This window comes from Bemisia tabaci, chromosome 8 (assembly GCF_918797505.1).
Source record: "Bemisia tabaci chromosome 8, PGI_BMITA_v3".
Lineage (NCBI taxonomy): Eukaryota > Metazoa > Arthropoda > Insecta > Hemiptera > Aleyrodidae > Bemisia > Bemisia tabaci.
This window is the reverse complement of record NC_092800.1, coordinates 3348894-3373655: the sequence shown is the minus strand read 5'-3', so window position 1 is coordinate 3373655 and position 24762 is coordinate 3348894. Positions and strand designations below refer to the sequence as shown.

Sequence of the window (24762 nt, the reverse complement as noted above, 5' to 3'; positions counted from 1 at the left end):
TTTACAGTACTTTTTTAGTACAAGCCCAAGAAATTCCGTACCTTCTTAGCAGAAAAATTCAGTACTTTTTCAATACCTCCAATTGACGAAATTCGAAAAATTTCAAAAATTTGAATTTCTCGCTCAAATTATGACAAAAGTGACAAGAAATGAAAAAAAAATCCGGACCTTTTTGCGGAATATTCACGCTTTTTCAGTACTAAAGGACCGCTCTTGAAAAATCAGTACCATTTCCGGACTTTCCGGAAATTCCGGACTTGTAGACACCCTGGAAGAGTTCAGATGCTCCGACGAGAATCGATTATTCAATACACACTGAAAAAAAAGTATTTTGGATCCAGAGTAAAGACTCTTAAAAAATAGATCCGAAAAAATACACTTGATTCTAAAGGATTTTTGCGTGAATCGAGAGCCAATCCTCTAAATATAAACGGATTTCCTTTTGATTCAAGCTGGCTCCGATTGAATCAAGACTATTTCAAAAATCTCATATTTTTTCGGAGTCTGGACTCTGGATCCAAGATAATTTTTTTTAAGACCAGCATTAGAACAATCGTTATAGTTCCTCGTAAGGATCCATCTTCAGAGATTCCCTACTGAATTCTACCCGAGGTTTGTAATAATTGTCTCTCTTTATGATGTTATGCCAGAGGTTTCCTTAAACCTCCATTGATCACAATGTAAACCATACAGGGTCTTCTTAAAGAAAGGAGCCGTGTAAGAAACAACTATGAATACGACCCTGAGCCTGAATCATAGTACAGCGGAGGGTCCCGCGCTGAAATGGTAATGTATTCACGGAGCACATTCGCGCTAGGCCTTCTGGAAGAGAGGCCGGCACCGGAGCCCCGACCTAGGACAACTTCGTGATCTATCGTCGAGCGCGGAGCCTGCGTCGCGACGGAGAACCGCACGACTCTGCACCCGCACGTCGCGACGTCATTGGTCCGGATGGCTCAGGCTCCTGGTCCTCCTGGCTCTTGGTCCCTGGGGCCGGATGCTGGCTCCTGGATATACCAACACCTCGCCGGTAGCCCCGCGACCTTCCTCGCTTCTTTCATCCCGCGGTTTTTTTTCGCGATTGCGTGCCCCCGGCCGGATTTATACGGGGCTGAAAATGAAGCGCGGGTAAATGGGCAATATATTATTTGTTTGAACTCGGTGTCATTTGTAAGACAATGCGAGTCACGGGCCGTGCTCACCTGGTAGCATAAATATCGGCTACCGTTTCCCTGACCATAACTTACTCCGCGGATGACATTTCAATACGGACGCCGGCCGGGTCCCGCCTCCGGTGCGCAGCGCACCAACGACCGCATTCCGCCCGTCGCCGTCCGACCAATGCCTCCCCGATCCTTTTTTCCCTCCTTTATTTCGCGCTTAATTATTATCGCTCGCATCCCCCCCTACTTTCTCACGATTCCTCGCCCTCCTGCTACCATAGTGTTCGCCCCTCCCCCCGCCTCGCACATTCCGCAGCGGTTATTTTCCACTAGTTTTACTCCTTCGACCAGATTCGCGCGCTCAATAACTTCTTTTTTCCCCCGGCTCGCGTTTTTCGACGCGACGCGATGTTCGTCCAATACAATTCAGCATTGTTTGACGGGCCATTAATTCCGCGCGACTCCTCGCCTGTCCCCGCGATCTAGATAGCGACGGGCGCATCCCGGAGCTTTCGAAGATTATAAATTTTATTATTGTTCACTACGTCTTTATCATAACAATCAGCAGACTTGTTAAGTCACCTGACTCTTTAAATCAATCTCCTTGTAATTGCTGTCCGGGCGTTTGGTACCGAGGTCTGTTGTTTTGAAAAATGTGAGGTATTTTGGTTATTTTTCATCGTCACCTCGCGACGGATTTCTCGGGCGCTTTCCTACACCTGCTTTCCGATCCTCTTACGTGTCGGTGGTACAGTTCGATTCCTTTTTCTTTTTTGTTTTTTTAGCTTGTACTTACAAGAATAGCTCTACTACACTCACACTTTATGCACAGACTTTCAACCCCCTCCCCTTCCCACCTGAAAACCACGCCTGGAACCAATCACTGAGCGTTGCATATACTGATCGTATGTATTCAGTAAATAATTTTAAACCCTCCTCCTCTCCTCGTTTAATACTGAATGCGAGACAATTCTTCATGAATGTTCGATGAGAGATCCTACAAGGTAGTATAAGCATGTAAAATTTTTTTTATACAAATATTTTTAACTTCGGTGTGGGCGGTAAAGTATCACCTACCTAGCTAGGAGTTTGAAATTCCTGTTAAATACTCTGCTAACAAAAGAGAAAAATCAGGAGAATTTTTAAGAAACTACGAGGACTAGTTTTCACAAGCAAAAAAAAAAAGGAATAAGCAGTCTGCAACGTCGCAAATGGAGATAAGGGGTTCCGAACTTTGGCCATCGATTTACACTACTGCCGTGCTAAGGAAGAACACCGCATGAGCCTTCAGACGTTGCCAAGTTTCCTCCGATAAAAGCCGAGATTACTGGGAAATTGTGAATATTATTTCTTAAATTTTCAGACAATTTTGTACACAATTCAATCTAGAATATCTGAAAATTCCAAGGAAAAATATGCATTAATTTTGTCAAAAATACAGGTTTTATCAATGGAAATTTGGCAACTCCCGAATGTTCATACGGCGTTCTTCCTTGGCACGGCAGTACAGGTGAGTGGCGCAGAAAATTAACCGCCATGCGAAGAGCAGAGATCCATATTTTGCCATATGTTCACTGACTGCAAAATAAAATTCTCCTTGTTTCAAAGAATAAGATACACTTTACATGAGAGCCAAAATTGAAGCATTTATTCCAATGATTGCCAAAAAATTTGCGGCTTCCCCTAGGGACTCCACGTACTAAACACACTGCATTCGCGTTTTACCGTTAGTTGGAAATCCTGCACTTACTGCCGACTGACTTAGCACGGCAGAATATACGTTAGCGCCTTCAAGGGCGTACCTCAATTTTCAGATGAGCCCCAGAAATCAGGGATTTACATGTAAAACAGGACTCACGTGTAAATCAAGACAAGCCTTTAAGCATCGGACGAGCGAGGGTTCGTCGGCTTCGGTGCGTGATAGTAGAAAACATCGAAACGATGCAATACATGATACTTAGCAGCGACGAGTGGATAATCGGCGAGGCATACGAACTCGCGGTCGTCGCGGGAACATAAAGCTTATTTTACAACGGGACGTATTTATGCTGAAAGGGATTATGTGCATGAGATCCGCGCGTAACATAGTTCCTTTTAGCCTAACAGTCCCTTCGTGCACAATTTCTCAGGATCTCGCGAGCAAGACTTCAGTGCTCAATCGTCAATGTATGGCTCACTCTTGAAAGACATCCACGCTCATGTTCTTCGGAATCTTAGATTTATCTAACGTTATTTCGTCGCCCTCCCGACAAAACCGCTCAACTCCCCTTCGCAACGAACCCCGTCACCATATACCTCAATGCTCTCCTTGAATCTACTTACGCGCTTTTGTGAACCGAGCGAGGATTTCACGTTCGTTCCCGCGCAATGAACAAACACGGCGTCCATTTTGCGCACGCATAATCCTTATCTTTAAGATCACACCTCGTCGTGCAACTGCATTATGCATGCTAAAACAACGCATCTTAACCGTTCCGCAGCAGGTATTCTTACGGATCCAGAAATGGCGGATACGTCTTTTTCACCGGGAGTGAAGGTGGAAGCACTTTGAAGCGAGCATACCAATCTCCGGCGGGGAGGTATTACGCGACTAATAATTAATGGTAATCAATCGGGTCTTAAATTGCTAGCATGGTTGCGCAATTGCACGAAAATAGACGAAATATCGGATGGGGATCGTTGGAATTCGGCCCGGTCTGGCGACGGTGCGATCGGTCGTTTTCGTTTATTTGTATCATTTGTATCTATTTCTTCCTATTTCAACCGAGCCGCCTTTCTTTTTTTCCCTGAGAACTTTGATGCTGGATCTCGCTGCGAGTCTCCATTTATCTTTCGGTCATCTAAGCTCTCTCGAGGGAGACTCATTTTGACGTCATGAGTTGGGCGTATCTCAATTTACGCTTGAGCTTTGGAAAGAGTGGAGTCGGATGGGCATCAGGGCTCACCTCAAAAAATGAGTTACATCTGTTTGACTGAGGAACGGCTATTTCTTGGTTCTCGATTGGCTTTGTTCAGCTACCATTTCAGCGGACGCGTAAAAGCGAGTATCTGTCCCGAAGTTAATCGGGAGCATTTACAAAATCGATTTTTGGGATTACAATAAGACTTCCTTATTTTTGGCTTTTTCCCCTAAAACCCCCTCCTTCAGATTTACAGCCCCTTGAATTTTGGGCCTAAAACCCGGGTTTTTCCCGCCTTGCTTTTGACGAAAATTATGGATGAAAATGCGAGAAAATTGACGATTCTGTGTTCTTTTACACGCGGAGCACATTTCTGACCTAAAAAACCCCAAAACCATATCTTTAGGGCGTTTCAAGGGGGCTGTGGTTCAACGAGGGGATTTTTTTTTTGGGGGGGGGGGGGGACGCAAAAGAAATCCCAAGAATCGATTCTGAAAAAAATCCACTTTTAATTTTGGGACACACTGAATATTATTATGTCTTTTTCTGACCCTGACGATGACCACCATTTCAGTTGACTACTTTGGGGGGGGGGGGGGGGTTGCAAGTGAAGGCGTGAGTGTGTTTAATTACGTTACTTACATCCAGCAATAAAACTTGGAATAATCTGCCTCCCACCTTGTTTTCTTTTGCTCTCATTCTCGGCAACAAGATTAAGAGAAATAAAAAGAGTTTTAAAAAGTAATCTAGGGAATACTCGATGGGTACGGAGGGAAGTTGCGCCATTTCAATAAAAGACAATATCCTTTCTTTACGCTTCAAATAGTCTAATGTAACGTGTGGGGGCTAATTAAGCTTGGAGTGGCTTGTTGGTTGATTGTGGCCATCTTTTCGCGAAGAATACCCGTTCGAGCCGTTATTAAGGAATTACTTTTATTGGTTCAATGACTACTTTCACCCATATAAACCTCCTCTCATGAATACCTTCACTTGGACTACATTTTGCAATTAGAAACTAAAAACTCTGGCTCGGTTGAGAAGCAGCGTGCGTACTATTAATTTCCCTATGCGCATAAGTGTTTTTATGAATGATCCAGAAATTGTAGTTTCTGATTGCAAATTGTACTACAGTTAATTATTATATCGGTATCCAGAGCGTAAGGCAATGTATGCAATGCATTTCTCATCAAAGGAATTTCGGGTCTACCGATCGAAATGGTAATTTTCTTAAAAGAATTGCTGTGAAGGTAAATTTTTTTGTCGAAACTTTAAATTTGAGGATGGCAAGTCTTTGAATGGCCAGACCTAAGAAATTCTTAGAAATTCCATAAAGTTTACTGAAAAGCAAAAAGTGAGGAAAACTAGATCTCTAGGCTAATAATTATTCTGTCTTACCGAAAGAAGCTAGAGAATGTGCAAAATCTGCACTTCAAGACCTCACTGGAAAAAAACACATTGGATCTAGAGTCCAGGCTTTTGAAAACATTGACAAGAAAAAATACTCTTGATTCAATCAGATTTAAGCTTAAATCAAAAGGAAATCCGCTCAAATTAAAAGGCTTGGTTCTTGATTTAAGCAAAAATCCGATTGAATCAACAGTATTTTTTCTTGTCGATGTTTTTAAGAGTCTGGACTCTAGATCCAATGTGTTTTTTTTCCCAGTGTTCGTTTAAAAAAATTTCTCTCGGAAAAAATATTGCATGTCCTTAACTCTTTAAAAAGTCAGTACCTATGTACGATGAGAAATTTTGAAAAGTCAGGAATAATTGAAAGAAAAAAAATGAAATACAAATGAAGTTTCTATCTAATTAAAGTGATATTTTAAAACGTATTATAATTACAGAATCCGATTGATTCCAGTTTTACCATGGTAAGGAAGAACGCCGTATGAACTTTTAGACGTTGCAAAATTTCTTTCGATAAAATCCGAATTTTCAAGAGAACCTCTGAACATTTCCCCCCAATTTTTCAAAGAATTTCTTCACAATTAAAACTAAAGTATTTAAAAATTTTGTAGGCAAATATCCATGACATTACTCAGGTAATAATGTATTATCGCCGAAAATTCGGCAACGTGCAAACGCACGTACGTCGTTTCCGCTCAGCGTAGGTGAGTAGTACAAATACTTGACTCGCCGAAAAATCAATGGGAGAGGAAAGGTTATTTTGACGTATTTCTGCCGAACAGAACTATGTGAATTATGACATGAGCCCTGTTATGCATAAATTCTTATGAGTCTCAGGGCTCATGTCTTAATGCACATAGTTCTGTTTGGCAGAAACACATCCATTTGAATACAAGACCGGAGTCAAAGTATTGGTGTGTTTCAGAATATCCGCGAATCTAATAATACCGCGACTACACAATGTCATTCATCAATCTTGTCGGCGACATATTCGCCGGGGTGTCAGCGCCTATTAATAGTGCAAGACCCGAGCGGATTAGTAAATAAAAATCAGGTTGTAAAGTAATTAGGCGAGAGGTTGAGAAAGCGCTGGCATAACCCGGGCGTAATTAAAGGAACCTACGCCATGCTCGTTGAAAGGGGCGCAGCGGAGGGGGAGGGGGGAGGGGGATCGGGGGGAGGAGGGCGGAGGTAGACGAGAAATTCGTTGATTTGATATCGAGGCGGAAGAAACAAAAGCTGGGAGCCAGGGCGCGCGGAGATGAAAAATTTGAAAAATCAAGAGAAACGGAGTGTATGAGTGAATAAATCAAGCGCTAGCAGTCATCTGGAGGCAGATTTATTGGCCAAGTTTGTTCGGACACAAATCATTCAGCGCAAGAATTATTTCGTGAAGCTTGATTTATACGACTCAGCAATAACCATTTCTATACGCTTGTCCATCTTGGCTTATTGGCGCTGTCGTATCCCCGCGCCGGGCGTCGTCGGCCAGAAGCGCGTATGTGCCCGCGGTTGAGGCTGGGAGTTGGGTTTTTCTTGCTCGATCCCGGTATCGCGTCCATTTCCCCGCGTTATTTTCGTATCTCACAGCCTCGACTCTTCAGACGCAGTTTCAGCCCCGTGTATCATGTGTGCGAGTCGTCGCTCCGAGCCTGAAGGATATCAGAGATAAAATAATTGAAAGGCATCGCCTGTAGACGGTTCCGTTGAGCCCTCCATCTTAAAAATTAAGAGAGATCCATCGTTGCCGCGCTTTCGTATGCACTTTTAAACGACCTTTGGATATATAAAGTCACAGTAAAAAGTCCCTCTTTCGTAAGCGCCACTCGGGCTGTAAGCGGAAGGGGAGGGGAGGGGAATATTTTTTTTTCTGTACAAATTAAATTTTTTTTCAAAAACCGATTACACTTAGATGACTTACTTTGTTTAACTTACTTTGACAAACGACTTTGAAATGGGAATGCAAATTCAAATATAAAAAAAGAGACCACCTATATAAAATGATCATGTGTTTACACTTAGAATAACTGAAAAAGCTACATTATATTGAGTTCAGATCATTGGATGATTAGTACTAAAAGAGTCTTGAAAATGTTTTAATTTGTATGGGGAAAAAAGTGTTCATAGTGCCGATAAAGTGTTAAAAAAAATTGTGCAGTATGCTACAGCAGAGGGTAATATCCTTTCGTTTAAGTATAAACGCCTTACGTTAATTGAATCTCTCACTTCGAAAACGACCTAACTCTGAAAGATAGAAATTTCAGGGGACGATAAAAACTGCGTATAACAGCCAGAAAAGGAGTATTTTTACGCAAAAAATGAGCTCCTCGATAGACCCGAGTTGGATCGTTTTCGAACTGAGAAATTCAATTTCAAAGACTTTTTCACTTTTCATGCTAAACAGGAGATGGGCTCTCCAGAAGAGCCTTGCAACTTGCATGTGCATATTATTTAAAGCGTTTTATTCAGATACGTTTAAATATACTCTAATTAAGGTAACTTGCTAATCACTTCAACGTTTAAGAAACCTGTGCCTCAACAAAGGCAATATGTGCAACTAAGACCGGATATATGAAAAGGGACCTTATCTATTCAGGGAAAATTTTTCTTAACTTTTTGCAAATGCATGTAGGAAGAAAATATGGAAATTTTGGCGCAAGTTTGATCCTAAAATCTCAAGGATTGAAGTAGATAATAGTTCTAAAGCACCAGACAAATATTTTTAGATTATAGGTTTTTGAAAAAATTTAAGGAAAATTTTCTCCCGAAATATAAGGTTTCTTTTAATAAATTCGGTCACAAATAAATTAAAATGAAATTCAAGACTAAATGTACATGAAAAAATTGGAGATCATTATGCATTGAATTGTATTAAACATCTATTTCCATTGAGTGAGTGCGCAACAGCTGTTCATGGTGCATATTTGCACTTGTTTGAAGTGAAATCAGTGCCCTCAATTGGGTTTAGTTAGGTTAAGCAACTAAACAAACTCTGCGGAAATGCGCAAAGTATCATCTCACATTGAAGGCGCCCGAGACCGGTATCTGATCTTGAAGTATTTTACAAGTGAAACCTTCATTGTTCCTATATGAATTATTGCGAATTGCCGGATACAGCCCGTACCTTTTTTTCAGGGTAAGGAAAAAGCCCAAAAAGCTCGGGTCTCTGGAGCTCGAAATAAGATTGACTTTTCCACGAAATCGAATGAAAAACCAGAGACACAAAAGAATCTGCAATTCCATCAAAGGATCCCTTCGCGAGACGAAACGACGGACGAAAACTTCAAGTTTTTCTTTGTCGCCCAGAATCGGCAAGGGGGGGGCGAATTTCAATATTCAAAAATGATAATTAAGCGCGACTTTTTTGCCCGGCACGTATGACAATCGCAAAGTTGGCCGGGAAAGTTTCGGTATCCCATTCGGGGAGCGAATAATTAGGCGCTAGCTAGCAGCGGATTTTAAAAGGGAAGTCGGCGGGAGACAATGGCTGGAGACGAGCCCTGATTTGTATTATAATCATTTCGTTTTGATTGCTTCGCCGCCGGGCTGGCTCCTCGATTCCACTTAATTGTTTTTCGCGCGTTACTTCTCTCGCTCCCGGGATAAGTTTCCCGACAATCATTAGCCTTGGCTTCAAGGACTCAACCTCTTATCGCCGCCCCTTTGACCTAACAACGTATCTCAGTTTCTTCTTGAGTCCTGTTTTACTAAAGAATCCATGCCTCCTGGGGCTCATGCCGGAATCGAAGTACGCCTTAAGTGGAGTGACGTTATTTCACTCCGAAAAGGGGAAAACATCCGAGCCTTGACAAACATCTTTTGACAAGAAGTAATCATCGTAATCTAAGCAAGGACACACGGTTAAGTGCATTCAATGAACTACTAGAAAAGGTACACAATTATGCATTTCAGTATATCGACGGTGAAACTACCAAACCACGTATCTCGTTTGCGGTGTTTAAAAATCTACGCTCGCATTTTATTTTTTTGAAGTAGACCAAATCAATATCATTCCTTGAAATTTTCACAGAATTTTCTCCGCACGAAGAGGAAAAATCACAGAAATTTTCAAGACTGGACGTTAAGTAGTTTTTCATTTAAAAAATAAAGTATGACAGGAAGTCTGCGACGTCGCAAACCGAGATACGTGGTTTGGTAGTTTCACCGTCGATATGTTCCTTCATCCAAATTTGACCTAGAATACGATAAAGCACTAAAACTTTCCAAATCCAACAATAAGAAAATAAGGTCCCTCCTCACCTGGATGGAGCGGCTATTTGAATTCAGAGCGCAAGATGGAGTCAAGTCGGACTTCCGTCAATTCAATCGCGGTCCCTTGTTTTTGTACATTCTTACAAAAACTGCGGGAGAAAGTCATACATACGATGGTTTTTGGAAGGTGATAATTTTATTGCTTTAGAAATTTTGAATGAAATTCATTAATTTTAGGGTGTAACAACAGCTGCAGGAGCGAAGCAACAAACTTCAGCATGAGTATACAACTAGAGTCCACCGATTATGGGAAAACGACGAAACAGGATGACAAGTTTGTTCAGATCTAAAAAAATCCTCGCCATTGCTAATGACTTTAGGGTTTCAGAACTTAAAACTTCCTGGTATTTCCATGACTTCTCAAGGTTTTTTTTTTCGGGGGAGGGGGGGATTATTTCTCATAAAAATCCTCTCGAAAAAAAAATATCCGATTCGAAGTCTATAAAAATTGAAAAAAAAGCCCACAATTCGAGAATTTCAAGGCAGAAGTCCTAATTTTCGTCGATAGAGCGTATGGGTGTGGAAGCAGTAGAAAATTACCAGATGTTTCAGCCGGAAGAAATAATTTTAAGGTCCGCAGCAAAATTTCCTGAATTTTTCTGACTTCCCAAGGTTGGGCACAATCCCCTGACTTTCCCGGGATCGCAACTACTGCAACGCCTTTCCAAAAGCTTGCCACCCTGCGAAGGGAAAGCGCTGCGCCATAGAGTAAAAACCCCACGAGGTTCAACGAAAAATATTTTGACGGAGGATGTAAGAGTAAATAAAAATTTGACGCGGAAAAACTTGTCAGGAGTCTCGTTACCTGGAGGGCAATATCACGCTGCTCAGGAGTGAAATTTCTCGGGGAATTTCTACCCGGGGGTGGAGGGGGTGCGGAGACAATTGCCGGAGTGAAGGAAATGAAAGGGAAGCAATTATCCGGACTTGTCATGAAAGTAATCGCGGCGATGCGCAGGAGAACGGGGTCACCTGGAAGCGGGAAGGGGTGAGTCCTGGGGGGAGGGGGAGGAATTCAGGGATCCAGGGAAGATATTGAGGGCGACGAGGCGATGGCCGGAGTGGTCATTACGCTGGCAGATTTGATAAGATCGGCCCATCGGGTGAAATTTGTTTTGCACTTGAGGAACCCAAGCCGGGGACCGGGCGTTAATCGAATTTGACGCCGAGAAATTCCGCGCCACACCGCTTCGTTTACCCGTTTTTATTTTTTCCTCTCCTCCGCGCTCCGCTCCGCTGACATTAGCAATTTCTTGATTGAGATTCGGAGAGGGAGTCTTAAGGTGCCACGCAAGGAAGCCTACCAGAGGTCGCGCTAACGTCCGTCCGTATACACCTCCGCGTGTATACAGGGTGGTTCATACCGCCTGTGCCACCAGGGTGTCTACTAGAGGAGGCTGGCCAAAAATCAGTACTTATACAGTACTTTTTCAGTATATTCCCGAGAAATTCAGTACCCCCTCAACCGAAACATTCAGCACTTTTTCAGCACGTCAATTTGACGAAATTCGAAAAATTTCAAAAATTAGAATATCTCGCTCAAACCATGACAAAAATGCCGAAAAAATGAAAAAAATTCCGGACCTTCTGGCGGAATGTCCGCACTTTCAATAATTCCAGACCGCCGTTAAAAAGTCAGTACTATTTTCGGACTTTCCAGAAATTCTGAACTTGTAGGCACACCGGGGTGGCATCAAAGATCGGAAATTTCATAGTGAAATATTTCAGTATGTTGGGATCTTTTAGCCAACGTGCATTAAAAGTTCAGCATGAAGCTGATATCTCAATACAGAGGGAAAAAGCTCACACACAAGCACAATTTTCCCGCAAAGAGATACGCCGTTTGGTGCAACAGTCGTAAGGACCATTCAGGAAGGCAACTGCAAACGCGTTTCGGCCTTGCCGGTGACATGCGGCAAATATTTCATGATACTTCACGAGGCTGTGAAATATTTCATATTTTTCGGGTGCTAGAGAATGTAACTCGCACTCAAACATACAAAAATAGAAGTAAATCACAATTTTTACATTTAGCGAAACATGAAAAAAAAAACCGGTATTTTTCAATACCTTTCATAATTTTTTGAAATTTCATGAAATATTTCACGTGAAATTTCAAGATTTTATTTATCATGAAAATCACTGCTGTGCTAAGGAAGAACGCCGTACGAACATTCGAGAGTTGCCAAATTTTCTTTGATAAAATGTTTATTTTTGAGGAAAGTTACGAATATTTTTCCTTGAAATTAACAGGAACTTTAGATGAAATTGCGAATAAAATTGCCTGAAAATTTTGAATAAAAAAATTCATCATTTCCTCAGTAAATTTGGTTTTTATCGCAGGGAATCTGGCAACGTCTAAAGGCTCTTACGGCTTTTTGCCTTAGCACGGCAGAATGACTTATGTGACTCAGTGCCAGTCTGCTTACCGCAGTCCTGTTTTTTTCGTCCCTGTGAATCCTGCTCCTAAAATGAGCGAAAAAAAGCCTGGTACAGATGCTGGAAGACACCCTGTACAGATACAGGGTTGAGAGAATGGTTCTTGGGAGGTTGTCTACTTTATAGTGGACACGGAGGACAGAGACGTGGAAGTTATGATAGCGGGTTGTTTGTTGGTATGCGAGGGATGTGGAAGGTAATCAAGAGGACTGACCGGAACTCGTCCCTGGGGCCCCGGCCACGATACTCACCGACGCTCATGCTCATGTCCTAGTCACAATTTCCAGCCCATGTACATTTTACCTATTCGCCAGCTAATCCGCTTAAATTCTCGCCGCCACCGCTTCCTATCGCCCACCCAACCCAGCCCATTTATTGCTTCGTCCTTTTTCTTAATGCCTCGCCCGGTTGCCTACCCATCCAGGGGCGGCCCGTTTTCCCCGCCTTCCCAGTTTTCCTTTTGTTACTTATTGCGCACCCGCGCATCGTCGGGTCTCTTCCGCATCTTTCCTCTCGCCATCACCTTTGCTCTTCGTCTCACTTTTTTCTCTCTTTCGTCGTATCTTTATGTCTCTCATCGATTTTTATGACTTTTCGCCTCTCGCCTCTCGGCCAGCGGTCAAGAGCCCCTCTCGAAGGTGGATTTGGGCTGCGTTTGGCAATTCGGAACAAATATTTCTTACTCACCTTACAAACAGCGAATGTGTCATTATTTCCTCAATGTAGATATGTGCTTGTTCGGATGACTTAGAAACAGTGGTTCCTTTTTGCAAAATGTGGTCCATTTGAATCTACCGTACGATGCATTGAACGTATTTCTGCCAGACAGAACTATGTGCATTATTACGTGAGCCATGTGGTGCATATATTCTTATGGACCTCAGGGTTCATGTCTTAGTGCACATAGCTCTGTTTGGCAGAAATACGTCCTATTGAAAAGAGACGACCCATCATTTTCCGGAACAAGGAAAAAAACTAAAAACAAGATTGCAAACTTGACTTAAATGATACAATTTTTCACGAGAATATGACTGTGTAGTTAGTGTCTAAAACTGAGCTGCGTGAGTTTTGCTTGAATTTAGTAAAACCATTTATAACATTTCAGTTAAAAACATCTGTTAGTATGCTTGTAAAAATACAATTTGCGATTGGAAACTTTGCAGCGTCAAAATGTAGTTACGCTCTTTCAGGTGTGAGCTGATTATTGAAATTGATAGACAAAGCGAAAGGCAAAGAAATCAAAGAGAAAATTGAGCTATCCGGGTGGTCAGTGGAATCAGGTAGTTGCACTAGATGAAAAGGATGAGTACCTAACAGACTAACTAACAGCAACCCCCATGACCCCCCCCCCCCCCCCCACGATTTTTGACAATCGCCCATTTCAACCAATGAGATTGCTCTATTTTCCCTCTGTTTTCTTTCTCTATAGCTTTGCCTATCAATTTCGCTAATGAGCCCACTGGCGGGCAACATTTTGAGGCGCACGGCGCGTGATAGACGTCACTCTACGTCTCGGGGCTATTTGGGGTAAAAGGGGAGAAGGGGGTGAAAGGGGGTATCGAGTGCCGGGGGAAGTTTTTCATTGCCGTCGCGACATTTGATCATTTGAATTGAAATTGGCCTGGCGTAGAAAAACAGTGAAGCGGGGCGATCCATTACTCACGGAGTGAACCGCGGGTGAAAAGATGAAACGTTTCATTAGCGGATCGGCGATTGTCAACAATGTCAACCTGCCGCCGCCGCGCCGCGGGGCCTAGTCGAGCGCGGGATCGCGGAAACGCCGCACAATGGATCTGGTTAATCGGGAAGGTCGAACAAAATCTGGAAACTTTAAACGCTCATAACTCCGTTCATACACAACTTCGAGATTCTAAAAGTGGCTCCATTGGTTTTCTCGTGGAATTTTCTTCGAGAGGCACCCCTTAGAGTATGATATGTGACGAAATAAACAGAAAAATTCGCAGTTTTTGTCCAAGATTTAACGTCCGACCTCTTCAATTGACTGATCCACCGTGCGCCGAACGGATATTGATGATTAGGCGCGGCGCAAGAGAGCGCGGATCCAAAAACGCCTTCAGTGCCTCCGACCCGCAACCCGCAACCCGCAACCACCCGCTTACTCGTCACCATAATCTGATAATAAGTCGAAAATCTCGCCGGGTCTCGTGCGTAAACTGCCGAGAAAACTCCCGCGGTCAGTGTTGCCGCTCTGGTGAAACAAATCAGCATTAATGAAAAAACCGGCGGGCTGATTATTGAAATTGATAGATAAAGGGATAGACAATGAAGACACGAAAACGATTCTATTGGTGGAAGTGGGTGCGGATGCAATGGACAAATGAATAGACTATGACTAACGGTATCCCACGAGAGACCCTGTCGTATGATGTGTCCATCATTTGACCCCTTCCTTAGTCGATAACGACCACCAGTTTCAACCAATAGGATCGCTCAATGTCACAGGAACACGAAGTTCCAGTGACGGGGCCCAGGACCTCCTTTCAGCTCCCAAGGGAGCTTCGAGATTATGACATTCAGATCCCTCAGAGTCGGTTTCCTGATAGTCCCCGTGATCCTTGACTTCGTCCAAATCAAAATAACCAAGAAAAAAGACTGCGAGCTGTTATTGAAATTAATATACAAAGCTATAGACAAAGAAGACAAGAGGGATATGAGGGATCCTATTGGTGGAAGCGGGCGGTTGCAATGGACAAAGGAGGCAACTATAGACTAACTAAAAACAACTCACAAGAGATCATCAGAAACATCCAGGAATACCGTGGATAATAGGACCGCGCATAAACGAGACTAAACTGTAGCTGCAGGTGCACTTCACGCATTAAAAAGGCGAAAACATTGGTTTTTTAGTAAGTAAATTGACTTTGGACGAGCTTCATCAAACATCATATCCTAGCACGCAGAAAACCTGCAGGAATAACCGCGGATAAGCAAGACTGTGGGCCGATCATTGAAATCGATAGACAAAGCTATAGACAAAGAAGACAAGAGGGATATGAGGGATCCTATTGGTGGAAGCGGGCGGTTGCAATGGACAAAGGAGGCAACTATAGACTAACTAAAAACAACTCACAAGAGATCCTTTAGTTAGTTCATCTTTTTCTTCCATAGTCTGTGACAACTACACGTTTCAACCAATAAAGCCGCTTCATTTTCCATTTTTCGTCTTTGTCCATCGCTTTGTCTATCAATTTCAATAATCAGCTCGCTATCAATTTTTAGGCTTGTTTAAGTATACTTGTTTCCTGCCGATGGATCTCAACCCCATGGAGTTCGTGTATGCATAGGAGATTTCTGATTCCTTTATTGGATTCCATTTAGCAAAACGGAATCAGCGCCATATTACATTGTTGTAAAAATTTTGCTTCTCCATAATTATCTGAAAAAACCTCGAGAAAAGCAAATATTTTTTGCTTCCCACCGCAAAATTGTTAATTTTAAAGGAAAATAATTGTGTAAATTTTAATACTATACATATTTTCTTTTTTAAGTAAATACTATTTTTAAAAGAAAAGAAGAAGTTGCACGATTTTGAAAGCACTGTAATCGCGGTGGTTCCTTCTTGCTAAATGCGATCCTTTTGGAAGTCGCACGCTTGACTTCGCTTCCGAAAGGTAAGGTTGCTAGTGCGCCTTCAATATTTCGTGTATGCAATCCGGACAGTCGTCGGGCACGAATAGTTGCATCCAGAAATCCATAGCAATCGAGCAAAGTGCGCCTTCAAAATTTCGTGTATGCAACCCGGACAGTCGTCGAGCACGATTAGTTGCATCGAGAAAGCCATAGCAATCGAGCAAAAGGCCCCTTCAATATTTCACGTATGCAACCCGGACAGTCGCCGAGCACGAATAGTTGCATCGAGGAATCCATAGCAATTGAGCAAGGCGTCACGTCGCAGTTCCCACGTACGCGGTAAAAACAGCAGAAAGAAAGTCAACGCGCCTTCGGTTGGTCGAGAACACAGTGTACGTCGAAATAAAACTAGCTTCAAGTGGCAACGGCAACGGTTCGCGGGAAGTTGGCTGTTGAGATTGTCAAGCTGGAGGTGGTGGATTTTTTTGCCGGCCGAACACAAACCGGGCTGTCAAAGCTGCCACGAACCCGTCGCGCGCCGCGACGCCCCGACATTCGACGCTCGACGCTCGCCCGCACCCGGGCTCGCCCTTGGCGTCGCGACGCCGCCGCCCGCCGTCGGAAGGATCTCAATGAGGATTCAAGAGTCAAAGATTTCTCATTCACTTCCTACACGGGTTGGGCCAGGCGGGGAGTTTTCCGTTCATTGAAACTACCCCTCCCCCTCCCACCCCTGAACAACGGCGTCATTTTCACGCCCGCGGTTCACCTCAAAAAGCTCGTATTAATTACTGCCCCCTCCCCCCTCTCTCAATCCAAGCTCGCTTGAGTGACAGTTCCTCGATCATATTTAGTTTTTAGGTCATATTCTAATTGAGGGGCTCGGAGGACAAGGCGCATAAGTGCAGTTTCTGCTGTTTCGAGAAACGCGTGTTTGAAGTTTCAAAATTACATGGATCCTTACGGCGGAAAGAAAGTTCAAACTGACTTTTCGATGCTTAAAAATTGGAATTTGGGAGCGAATTTATCACAGGATATATTACATGGCTAGTTTTACTAGAAATTATTAATACCTCAATTTTTTCAAAAACTGTACTTTTGCGCCTTGTCCTCCAAGCCTCTTCATTGAGTCATCATTTCAAACAGCGAATTCTTGGTTCGACTCCATTGGAGTGGAGTCGCTTGGAGGACAATTAAGGCGCAGAAGTGCAGTTTTTGCTATTTCAAAATATACGTGTTTAAAGTTTCAGAATTGCATTGAGCCTTGTTTCGGAAAGAAAGTTCAAACTCTCATATTGAATGAAGCCTCAAAATTGGATTTTATGCGTGAATTTTTCACAGAAAATATTTCAAGACAAGTTTTAGCGTAAATCGCTATGTAAATTTTTCCAAAAACTGCACTATTGCGGCTTGTCCTCCAAGCCCTTCTATTATAATTATTTATGTTTTCTCTTTCGAGAGAAAACGCGAAAACCAAAAGTTTGAAAGTAGTTTTCTCAAACGGTGTTTTCGACGCAATGGCTTCCCTAAAGCTAACTCCTGAATAAGGGCCTTGGACTCCTTGGAGTGATTCCATCACGTTTCGAAATAATGTAATTTCGTTGGAAAAACACGCCAGATCATGCACACACTGAAAAAAAAGATTGTTAGAATTTACCATTCCTTCACGCTGTATTTCACACAGTGTCAACTCAGAGCAAATTCTGCCAGAAGAAAGGTAAACGTTACTATACACCGGTACAGGTAACGATCCTCTGGCAGAATCGACTTTAAGATGGTGGAATTTACCATTCCGTCACGCTGTGTGAAATACAGGGTGAAGGAATGGTAAATTCTACCAATCTTTTTTTTTTTTCAGTGCGTGACGGAGAGCAAGAGAGAGAAACCGAAAAAAAAAAAAAAAAAAACGCGGATGATTTCGACGGCGGAGAGGCTCTTGAAGGATATCACGAGCAAATTTCAAATTAACGTCAAACATAAAAAATCACAGGCGAAGGCGGGACGCGGGCAGGGTCCGAGATGGGGTAGAAATTACCATGGCACAATAGAGCGGCCGACAAGGTGTTATTGCAGGGCAGCCAGGGCCAGTATTGAAAACTCACTGCTCGCTGCTCCCGTTATCAAAGGATCATCATTAATTTTAAATTCCGTCCAGTGATTGACCCTCCTTGAGATGCTTCTGAAAGGGAAAGAAAGGAAGGTCCAAGACTCTCCTCTCCGACAGGGACGAAATTCGCCCGTTTAAATTACGCGCGGCGAGGCCGGCTTGAAGGGACGATCCCTGCCGCTCCGACGTCACTGCCTCGGGACCGGAGAAGGGTCCGATTTGGCGCCGCGGTATCGCGTATAAGATAAATTATTACCGGGATCCTGTGGCCCATTGATGTTTGCTGACCTGTCGATGATTTTCGGAGCCACTTTCCTCGGAATGCCCCTTCCATTCTGCAGTACGGCAATACGCCGTATGAGCATTCCAATGTTGCCGAATTTCTCTCGAGGAAATATACATTTTTCGGGAAACTTACGTATTTTTCCCCTTGAAATTTTCACACATTTTGGATGAAATTGCGGATTAAATATTCGGAAATTTAAAAGCGAAATGTTCACAGTTTTTTTGTAGAAATTCGTTTTTTTATCCAATGAAATTTGGCAGCGTTTCAAAGTCCATACGTCGTTCTTTCTCAGCGCGGCGGTATTGCCTCGGGCGCCTTTCTCAGGTGCCAAACAATTGCTCTTCAACTCGTAGACGGGGGTGAGACCTTTCAACGGGTGGCTTGTCGCTTCTAAAAATCCCCTGTCCGACAAATAATATAAAAAAAGAGGGGAAAAACGATGACATTATTACACTTTTCAACTAGACACCTTTTCGGTTCTTCCCGGGAGATTTTATGCAACCCGATTTGAAGCGTACGTGAGATTAATTTTTTTGCATATTCAAAAATGTGTTTCACGAGAATGCAAAAAAAATAACTACATTAGAAAAATCTCTTTTTTTACGCAGCACGAAAAACGTAAGTTTTGAAAATTGAGGAAAAAATGCATGCATAATGATATGATTTGATAGATAGTGCAAAAGGATGGCAAGTAAATGAGCGAAACAAGTGCGTCGATAGCATATTTTAAGTAAAATTTTTATATATTTCAGTGAATTTTAAAAAAGGAAAACGAAGCTCTGATGACTACATTTTGCAATGGTAAATTACTATATCTAACTAACCCATACAGACGCCTGCCTACATCGAGGAACTTATGGCACATAAAATGTTGTCTCAAAGATGAGCGAGAGATAGCAGTTCCTTAATGCAAAGTCCATTGCAATTTATCATTCGTTACTCGATTATAATTTGAATTATTGTTACAGTTGATTATCCCAGGCTTCCCTAGGCGCAGTGTAAGTGATAAGGAAACTTTTTCGGAAATTTTCAATCTCAATTTAGATTAAATAAAAAAAAAATGAGATAAAATGTATGAAATATATGCAATAAACACATTGCCTTGATCCAATAAAAAATTTAAACAGCTGCGACTGGCGGAAACCCGGCTAATCTGGGTAAAAAGTTAAGGAATATTTATTCATAACGTCTGTGTAACTTGTATGATCTGTGCTTTCTGAGGTCTCAATTTGCCGAAAAGCACTTTAGCACTAATTATAAAAATCATATTTTTCCTGAGCAAAAATGTAAGAGTTGTTCATCAAAGAAAAATTCAACCCGTAAAAACTTAGCGTGTGTATTTAGGAGGGTACTCAGACATATAAAATGATAAAACTTGGTCTGTAATCGCTATAATTTTTACTTATATTTAACCAAACTAACAACTGCAATATAGAAAAATACTTAATAAAACAACTACGTTTTCAACATATAAAGATTTAATACCGTGCACTTTAACTACATGAAGGAACAACGAGAAGAATGAGTCTAAGCTGACGCGTGCTAACAAAGTGCTGGCATAGCGCGGAGTCAACGTAACGTGTCAGACGGTACGCGAGTAGATAAAGTGGTATCCTGCGAGATTGAAGGCGCTCGGTTTGACTATCCGGTCAACCAGCACAGCGAAACGGTTGGTTAGTCATTTCCCGGCTTCATTACTTTCCTCCAGAGTTACCAAAAGAATGGAAAAATCAGGGTCATATCTCGTCTTGAATTTTAGAATCACCTAAATTTTCCGAATCTTTTTTCTTTTTTGGGCGGTAGTCGTGAAAATGCTTCTATCTGCACATTTAAATAAGATGTCAACTACAGGGAAATTAAAACGCTCAACGTGTTGAATTCACAGAATATGTTTGATTTATTTCAGATGCGGGAAATTGGGTTTTAAAAATGATAAAATTTACCTCTTTATGACGTCAAATAGTGGCATTTCTCATGGAAACGCATGTATTTCATAAAGTTAGATTGTTGTGCAATATAGTGTTGTGCGATATAAGTTCTTGTACAATTATTCAGTTTTAAAATCAAGGATGTTCTCGTACCCGCAGTTCTTCCAGTAGTTACCATTTGTAGACGAAATTCATCAACTTTGAGACACCTGCAAATTCTGAATTGAAGTTTCAGTGTTTTGAATTTCAAAACGAATGCAAAAATGGACAAGTCATCAAGTCGGCGGTCTAATAGAGAATTTGCAGGTATCTGAAAGATGAATTTCGTGTTTAAGTGGAAACTACTGAGTGAACTGAACACGAGGATACCCTTGGTTCATGAATTGAACAATTTTTGGAGAAGATGTGAAAAATGATCTAATCTACTAAAATACATGTGTTTAAGTGGGAAATGCCGGCAGATGACGTCACTAGGCGGTGCATTTTCTTACTTTTAAATCTATTTTTATACTATTTCCCATATCAGAAATTTTTTTTAAAAAAATTACTATGAAACTAGCTCTTTAAGCACTTTCAGATGACAATGAAAAAATAGCATGCAAAGTCTCCATTAGAAGTATTTCTGCCAAACGGAACTATGTGCCTCAAGACATGAACCCTGAGCCCCATAAAAATATATGCTTAACAGGGCTCACGTCATAATGAACCCAATTCCGTTTGGCAGAAATCCGTCCAATTTTTCGCGCAAGAGAAGTAGCGGCGGGATTTGATCCTCGGCCGAACGGAACTGTGTGCATTATGACGTGAGTCCTGTTAAGCATACATTTTTACGCGTCTCAGGGCTCATGTCTTAGAGCACATAGTTCCGTTTGACAGAAATCCGTCCAATTTTTCGCGCAAGTGAATCGGCGGCGGGATTTGATCCTTGGCGGACGCGGCCGCGGAGATGCAGCGGGCCCTAAAATAAATCAAAGGGTAAATAAAGGGACGGATAGGACACGAAAATAACAACAATTTACCAGAATTTAATACCGCGGAGGATTTAGAGCCGGAGCGCGACGCATATTGCTCATGTTTGCGGCTAATTATTATTTCTTTTCCACGGCCGGGCCGATCCATCAGCGGGGGTCACGCACTCCGTTTCAACTCCGCCATTAACCTCTGTCGCGCCCCGGGCCTCGTCGAAGGGGCCGCGGGGCGATTTGGCAAGCGAACGCCCGCGGCCCCGGCAAATTATGGCCCGCTTAATGCCTCTCTAGTACCCATCGCGGCCCGTTTTATTCCCCGGAATAACGTTTGATAATTCGATGATGGTGGAAATAGTTTGACAAAACGGTGTCTAGAATGATGACGCGCGGATGCCCCCCCCCCCTCCGCCCCCTCGCCCGCTGGGGACGGAGGGCGGGCGGGGATGATTTAAAGGGGACGCGCTTCTCGTCAAGATACGTGAAAGTGTACTGAATCAGAAACGGTTTGGCATGAGATGTCGCTCCCCCCGCCGCGCGGCCGCTGCACCGCCGCCGCCGCCTCGCGAATAAATTATCATTAAAGAGAAATAAAAAGGCGGCCGAATAAAGGGCCGGGCCGGGGGGGGAGGGGGGGACAGGAAGAGTAATTGTAACGATGTTGGTTGTGGATGGTGTTTACAGCTAGTTTATAATTAGTTTGGCTCCGCTGCAGCGCCGCAACTCCGCGCCGCACACGGGGACACGGGGGCCTACCCGAAATTCGGTCTATGACTGGACGTGTTTGTGCTGAAATTAACTGTGTTCCACGCGAACCCCATGCAAATAGTTTCTTTTAGTATGACTAGGTCTGACTCTTCCTCTACGCTGTGGAGAATGACGCCGCGGTCAGCTAGCCAATGATATTCCTGGTTCTGTGGGCTCAGTATTGAAATTGATAGACAAAGCGATAGACATAGAAGACAACGGGAAAATGAAGCGACTCCTTAGGGTTGAAACGAGTGGTTGTTACAGAATAGGGGATAATGATGGACTAGCTGCAGAGTGCCTTGGTTTGCGGATTGTTGGTCTATTACTTAGCTCCTTTGTCCATTGAAACCATCCCCTTCCACCGATAGGATCGCCCCGTTATCTCTTTGTCTATCAATTTAGAAAATTAGACGTATTTCTGTCAAATGGAACTATGGGCATTATGACGTGAGCCCTGTTATGCATTTATGGGTCTTAGGGCTCATGTCGAAATGCACACAGTTCCGTTTGGCAGAAATACGTCCGATTAACCCCCACATTACACCCACTTATTTTGCTCGTTGCAATATCCAGCAGCATAAGCCAGGATACTACGGGTCCCATCCTATGTTTTTTTATGCGTTATGGAAACGATTTTTGATTAGGAGGCGTCTCTCCACCATAAGGTTTCAAAATTTCATCGGGAGATACTTCAGAAAATCCCCTGTATGGGTACTTGCAAAATCAGTCTGGCTCGAAAATTCTTAGAATGCTAATACGTTTCTGGGGCCCCTTCTCTTTAGAGGTAACCTAAATTTCTCTTTCTAAGGGGGTTTTTCAAGTTGTAGGGGGGCCCCGAGGGTCCTAACAGGAGTCCTGCCGAGCTTCCTGAACCACCCGTCAGACTGCCCTCGGGTGCTCTAGTGGAGTCCATGAAGAGGGTGAACCGCGCCCAGGGTGCGACGGTGCCCGTCTTGCCCTGGCTACCGATCGAGGTTCGAGCTCAGGGTGGCGGGGGGTGGCGGGGGGCGAGGGGGAGGGGGAGGCGGAGAGTGATGAGCAGTTGCAGTTGAGTGACACGATCCGAAAGAAGCCTGGCTCGGACCCGGGGCCGGCGATGCCGAAGAGGGAACAGGCGCAGGGCCCGAACGGGACGAACAGGGAGCGCGGAATGATGCTTTGAATGATGTAGCACTTAGCAGGTGTTATCATGCCCGGCTCACCCCCCCCCCCCCCTCAACCCCCGACCCGGCCGCAGTCAACATTAAATCTCGTGTCGTAGATCCGCCGGGCCCGCCGGAAAAACGCCCTAACAACATTCCCCACTTGCCAAATTTTCCACAGTCAAAACGTGACATTTCCTCGAGTTTTTGAAAAGTCAGATATCGCGTCAAATCGACCGGTTGCGCTGGTAACGAAACATGTTTTCATGGTTTGGAATCACAAATTCCAACAATTCGATCTGTAAAAATGCCACGTTAAAACATTCATGAGTCATCGTAAGTTGTAACCAAATTTTGCTAATGTTACCGCAATGAGCGAATGGGAAATCATCGCGCCCTCATAATTTTGGGTATGCAACAGGGACATCCATGAAGCACGAATAGTTGTATCTAAATTTTGCTACTGTTATCGCGCATTTGATGCTACGAAGAGCGAGAAAAACTGATACACCCGCTAATTTTTGGTTTGCACCTAGAGCATCTATGAAGCACGAATAATATTGTACTTAGAACCACAGATAATATATTTAGAGCAATGTTTTCTTCCCTGAAGTGAAAAAATTACTTCTGGAGGTCAACGCTCAGAGTCGCCTGGGTGGAGAGGTAGACAGAATCTGTTATAATTATATCAACGCACTGATGGCCAAAATTGCGATCAGCGATTGGTCCAACGATCCCAACTAAATTTTCAAAAACCCGCCTACTTAAGGGCTCACCCCGATATTCATCAGTCATCGATAGGTGAATTTTTTGGCTGCAACTTGTTTATCAATCATTGATAGGCGAAAAGTAGCGTTGACTCTCTTAATTAACTTTAATCTCACTAAATTACATAGCTCAGATCGTTAGCGAGGGGGTCTCTGAATAATACTGTCTCTAGCACTACCGCGCAAAGGAAGAACGCCGTATGAACATTCAAGAGTTGCCAAATTTCCATCGATGAAATGTTCATTTTTTAAGAAAGTTATGATTGTTTTTCTTCGACATTTTCTGGAGCTTTAGATAAAATTGCGAATACAATCATCTGAAAAATTGTGCGAAAAACATTCACAAGTTTACCAGGAGATACGCGTTTAATCAAAGGAAATTTGGCAACGCCTGAAGGTTCATACGGCGTTTTTCCTTAGCACGGCAGAGTACCGATCTCTCGACGAGGAAGATTTTACCGGAGGCAATTTGGCAAGGTTGCAGTGCGCTTACGGCGTTGTTGCTTAGCGCGGGAGCAGATCTGCCGGAGGCATCTGGCTCCTGGAAACAGTACAACTATTCAATGATTTCCTGGCGTATAGGAAAAATTGTAATAATTAATCAGGCATTAAAATAGTTCGCGTTCGCATCAAAAGAGGGCTTCAATAATAATCTCGAGGGCCTGAGCGGCTCGTAAATTAGGGTTAATTTTATCTCGGCGTCTTCGCGTGTCATTCGGTCAACGTCACGAATTTAAGATGCGTCGCCCGCCCGCACCCCGGATCCCCCCCCCCCTATCCCATGTCCCCCTGCCCCCCTGTCCCTCGTCCCCCCTGTCCCTGTATTTACTCATGTCGCTACGCATCGCGCCTCGCTAGCGCTCATCCGCAGAGAAATTGTCGCAAGACTCTTGGTTGTTCGACGCTGAGTAAACACGCTCAACAGCCAAAAGAGTCAAAGGATACAGTCGCGAAGTGCGGAGCATCGGATATCGATACTTCATCATTTGTTGCTATGGTAAAGAATCGATTATCAAGGTGTTTGTTGCGAATACACTGATTACGG

The 24762-nt window shown here is 43.2% G+C and overlaps 1 protein-coding gene across 1 annotated transcript in view; it reads right to left on the bottom strand.

Moving 5' to 3' along the window:
* The window catches only part of LOC109032769 (protein tiptop), a 245616-nt gene that overhangs the window by 11109 nt on the left and 209745 nt on the right, over positions 1-24762 (bottom strand).